This window comes from Oncorhynchus gorbuscha, linkage group LG02 (assembly GCF_021184085.1).
Source record: "Oncorhynchus gorbuscha isolate QuinsamMale2020 ecotype Even-year linkage group LG02, OgorEven_v1.0, whole genome shotgun sequence".
Lineage (NCBI taxonomy): Eukaryota > Metazoa > Chordata > Actinopteri > Salmoniformes > Salmonidae > Oncorhynchus > Oncorhynchus gorbuscha.
The window spans coordinates 80437982-80444046 of record NC_060174.1 but is presented as its reverse complement, the minus strand read 5'-3'; positions in this window follow the sequence as shown (position 1 = coordinate 80444046).

Genomic DNA, 6065 nt, shown 5'->3' with positions numbered 1-6065 from the left:
TAAATATTGAGGATCTTATTCTAGAGACATGATGATCGATACATGTCTGCAGTTTGACAAATACAAATAATCGTATTTTTTCTCACATATTAATCTCATCATGTAGGTTATCCTACCCGCACTGTATCTGTTAACTGTTGGCTAGAGCACACCTGCCACGACCAGACTGGGAACGCACAATCGCAATATACATATTGTTTTCCAAAACCATCAGTAGAGTTAAATGCTTTGGAAACCCATTTAACTTTTATTCTTTATTCGGTACGTGTGAATTTAACAGCAAAAGTTATTTTTATGTACACTACATCATCAGACACAGCCTTTTATCCGCAACATATCAATTTGATGGGAACAGGGTAGAGACCACCTGACCCCAGGACACTCACCCAGACCTTTAGGTAGACCACCTGACCCCAGGACACTCACCCAGACCTTTAGGTAGACCACCTGACCCCAGGACACTCACCCAGACCTTTAGGTAGACCACCTGACCCCAGGACACTCACCCAGACCTTTAGGTAGACCACCTGACCCTTTAGGTACCTGACCAGGACAGGACACAGACCTTTCACCCCAGACCTTTAGGTAGACCACCTGACCCCAGGACACTCACCCAGACCTTTAGGTAGACCACCTGACCCCCAGGACACTCACCCAGACCTTTAGGTAGACCACCCGACCCCAGGACACTCACCCAGACCTTTAGGTAGACCACCCGACCCCAGGACACTCACCCAGACCTTTAGGTAGACCACCCCCAGGACCCCAGGACACTCACCCAGACCTTTAGGTAGACCACCTGACCCCAGGACACTCACCCAGACCTTTAGGTAGACCACCTGACCCCAGGACACTCACCCAGACCTTTAGGTAGACCACCTGACCCCAGGACACTCACCCAGACCTTTAGGTAGACCACCTGACCCCAGGACACTCACCTAGACCTTTAGGTAGACCACCTGACCCCAGGACACTCACCCAGACCTTTAGGTAGACCACCCAACCCCAGGACACTTATCCAGACTTACAAGTAGACCACCTGACCCCTGGACACTCATCCAGACCTTTAGGTAGACCACCTGACCCCAGGACACTCACCAAGACCTTTAGGTAGACCACCCAACCCCAGGACACTTATCCAGACTTACAAGTAGACCACCTGACCCCTGGACACTCATCCAGACCGATACATAGACCACCAGACTGCAGCTATGACAGACCCAAAGCACAGACACGTAGATCACAGCCCAACAGGTCACTGAAACAGACTCAAAGCCTTGCAGAACCATCTAAGACCAAGCTGCTAAAACACATCCTGGGGAAAGATGTTTAAAAGCCAAAGCCTACTGCTGCTGCATGGTCTCCTCCAGTCTATCTGCATGTCTGAAGATTATTTTATGGCTTTTAGGTCATTGTGCTGTTCTTCTGGACGTCTGGTGTGCTTCTCTTTCAGAAAATCTGTTAACAGACGTTGTATTTGTTTGTGACTGCGTACGTGTTCTTAATATGTTGCCAGAGAATGTGCATCTGTTCATTGACTTTAGTTTTAGACTCTCCTTTTATTATAAGACAAGTCAGTCACCCTATGGTGCTGCCTGCTGAAAGGGAACTGTAAAGGTAAGATACATTTGACTCAGTCCTGTGATTCAGTGACCAGAGACGACAAAGATGTTTCAGTTTTTCAGAAGGCTTTGTATATTTATTATTTGTTCTGAACTAAAGTCATTGAAAATTGTTGTATAGGTCTGTAAACTCTTCCTGTAATAATATGAAAGTCTGACCTGTAACAATATAAGCATAGCTTTTATTAACAAAATCATTTGCCATACATACAGATCTTCTCGTGTTAAATAGCAGTATTGGTTTACAGTTGTAGTCAGTTGAGTGAAAGAATAATTATTTAAACATTGAACATCATAGACGTGAACCTCAGTGGACTGTTTAGGCTACTGATTAGTGACATCAATACTATAACACATGTGCAAACACACAGGTTGGAATGGAAGGCAGCGTCACTATGAAAAGCTGGTTTTTATATGGTTTTTCTCATTCATTCATCATTCACAAATCATGCTTGTTGAAGGCTTTTACAACCCACAGTATCTAGCAGGGTTGGGATCAAGTCCATTTCAATTCAGTCAACTCTGGAAGTAAACTGAGATTCCAATTCCACATTTTGCTAATTGAGAAGCACTTAGGGAAATTGGTATTTCAGTTTACTTCCAGAGTTGACTGAAGTGGAATGGAATTGACCCCAGCCCTGGTATCTTGATGCTAAGGTCACATTTGAGTGAACAAATGATAGTAATACCAGTACAGTGCAGTCTCAAATGGAATGTACTTGAGGTTCTACACACTCCTATAGTTTAGCCCTTGAAGTTGAAGAGGTCAAGGTTGATGAGTATGGTGAAGAAAAAAAAAAAAACAAGGAAATGGAAATACTGTCCTCCAATTTGTACAATATATTACGAATTTGTAAGTGCTTAAGATCCCGTTCAATCTCTTTAACCTTGTGAACACTCGAAAAACACTACACAACACATTTTATCTTAAAGCATAAAAATGTAATAGCGTTATCTAAAATGTCAGTGCATTTAAATCCTCATAAGACCACACGAAGGATGGCTCTTATCATAACAGAGGGGAAAACCACCTCCGTTTTAGCACCAATTGTGTGCCATTATGTCCAAACGGAGCCTTGTTAAACTGGAATTATTTTGAGGTTTGGTTTTCTTTCTCCACACAGGAAACATGTGCAAGACCATACGTTGGGTGGTCAAGTAGAGAGAGACATCTTGGAATTCAAACCAAGAGCGATGCACCGTCTATTTAACAGATCTGTCTGACTCACAGATACAATACCGCAATGACACTCTTACACTGACAAAGCATGTTTTTGTCTTTCACGGAACAAGAACTTGTCAGCCCCCTACAATTTGGTTAGGCTTAAGTGTTCTTAGCAGGGTTGGGGTCAATTTGGATTTTTTAATTTATTTCAATTCAAACCATGATTTTGAATTGAAGGAAGTAGAATATAATTCAAAGCAATTCAGAATAAATAACCCATTTGAATTTAATTTAATCCTACTTTCTATTTCCGCAACTCAATTCAGAATGGACCCTGGATCCTTGATTCGTTCAATAAAGAGGGACCTCCTCAGCATAGTGTTGACTGATTTGGCTTGGTAGAGTGAAGTGGTGAATTTAGGAGTTCTGATTGAGTGAGGGGGGTGGAAACACATGGTTCTTAACTGCCATGCTGAGGACAAGGACAGACAGTATGCAGTGGAAGTCGTTACAGTCTGACAGTATTGAGTATTAGAAGCCACCTGGTATGTTTCAGTTGACACTTAAATCCCAGTGTCCATGTGGAGACGCCAGCCTCTCTCTCTTCTCCTTTTGTTACAGAGAGACATTTAGGCAAATTATCAGAGCTGTGTTCATGTGAGGGATGTGTGTGTCCATGTTAGGGTTGTATAATGGTCCTTCTAGGGATGCCAAGGGAAGAGGGTATCCTAGATTTGTTTTGCCATATAATTTAGGCTACAGTAAGACCCTAAAATAAGTCATTTTGTCAGAACTGATCATGTAAATCTTTCATTTTAGAAAGGAATGTCATGAGTAAGTAATAATCAACCTTTCAAATAATGAGGCATGTACAGTTGAAGTCGGAAGTTTACATCCACCGTAGCCAAATACATTTAAACTCAGTTTTTGACAATTCCTGACATTTAATCCTTGTAAAAATTCCCTGTCTTAGGTCAGTTAAGATCATCACTTTATTTTAACAACATGAAATGTCAGAATAGTAGAGAGAATGATTTATTTCAGCTTTCATTTCTTTCATCACATTCCCAGTCGGTCAGAAGTTTACATACACTCAATTAGTATTTGGTAGCATTGCCTTTAAATTGTTTAACTTGGATCAAACGTTTCGGATAGCCTTCCACAAGCTTCCCACAATAAGTTGTGTGAATTTTGGCCCATTCCTCCTGACAGAGCTGGCATAACTGACTCAGGTTTGTAGGCCTCCTTGCTCGCACACGCTTTTTCAGTTCTGCCCACACATTTTCTATAGGATTGAGGTCAGGACTTTGTGATGGCCACTCCAATACCTTGACTTTGTTGTCCTTAAGCCATTTTGCCACAACTTTGGAAGTATGCTTGGGGTCATTGTCCATTTTGAAGACCCATTTGCGACCAAGCTTGAACTTTCTGACTGATGTCTTGAGATGTTGCTTCAATATATCCACATATTTTTCCTAACTCATGATGCCATCTTTTTTGTGAAGTGCACCAGTACCTCCTGCAGCAAAGCACCCCCACAACATGATGATGCCACCTCCGTGTTTCACGGTTGGGATGATGTTGACTTGCAAGCCTCCCCCTTTTCCTCCAAAAATAACGATGGTCATTATGGCCAAACAGTTCTATTTTTGTTTCATCAGACCAGAGGACATAAAAAAGTACAATCTTTGTCCCCATGTGCAGTTGCAATCCGTAGTCTGGCTTTTTTTATGGCAGTTTTGGAGTGGTGGCTTCTTCCTTGCTGAGTGTCCTTTCAGGTTATGTCGATATAGGACTCGTTCTACTGTGGATATAGATACTTTTGTACCTGTTTCCTCAAGCATCTTCACAGGGTCCTTTGCTGTTGTTCTGGGATTGATTTGCACTTTTCGCACCACCAAAGTACGTTCATCTCTAGGAGACAGAACGCGTCTCCTTCCTGAGCAGTATGACGGCTAGTTGGTCCCCTGGTGTTTTCTGGAATTTTCCAAGCTGTTTAAAGGCACAGTCAACTTAGTGTATGTAAACTTCTGACCTACTGGAATTGTGATAAGGTGAATTATAAGTTAAATAATCTATCTCTAAACAATTGTTGGAAAAATGGCTTGTGTCATGCAATCCAAAACTATAGTTTGTTAACAAGACATTTGTGGAGGGTTGAACAACGAGATATAATGACTCCAACCTAAGTGCATGTAAACTTATGACTTCAACTGTATTTGTGAGTGATGATTTATATATTGTTTTTTTGCCAGACGTCTCAACCTCCAAATATCCTCTGTGTCTGTGAATGACAGATGTATTTTTTCCCCCACTCAGTCAGTCTTCCTCGCCACATTCTGTATATTCCTGAGCTTTCTCCATGACACTAAAGAAGCCATGACATTTGCTAAATTTAAGCAGAGCACAATAACACTCCACAAGTTTATATTATGTTTAAAAATACTTTTCCACTCCGAGCTGTGTTGCGTGTGTGTTATGCCCTCTCACTGGAGATTTTGCTGATGTTGCTGTCGTAAATTGTTCCACTGGGCAGACTTTCCTATGTCTGTTTTTTACACAAGACTTGTACTGAGCAAGTGCGATGTAGCCCATGATGAATAATACAGTACACACCTCAGCCGGGTTAAATAAATGTTTGCTACATGACAATAAATAAAATACCAAACATTGGTATAAAAGTTGAACAATTGATGTATATTATTTTGAAAGGTTAAGGCTTAGAAAAAGCAATGTTTTGAGTTATGGTTAATGTGTAGGAATGGTAAATGATGTGTTATCTTGTAGTAATGGGTTAATTTCACAGTCTTGCAAATCCAGTTAGCTTTGACAAAATCAAAATCAAATCCTTAACAGTTGGAATCATAAGGTGAAATGTGCCAGTGTTCACCCCAGTGCATTTGTTATTGTTTTTGTTTTGTTGATGAAACAGAGGAGAGAAGCATCCAGCAGAGAGGCTGTTCTAATGAACGTGAAATTATATCAGAGGGGAAAAAAAACTCTAAGTTCGTTGTTTGAAGTAACTTCTTTGTTGTTATAAATTGCAAAAGGCAGTTTTACCTAATACGGATTCCAGCTTTAAAGTAAATAAGACTCTTGCCTGCTTTTCACTTGCCTGGTCCCAGATGTGTTTGTGGTGTCTTGCCAACTCCTATGGCCATGACAATGACCACATCTGGGACCAGGCTACCTTTTCATCACCTGGCCCCTGATACTCAGATGAACTCATAAGCAATGCTCCCCATTCAAGGCAGATCATCTATTCAGTTTCACATTTC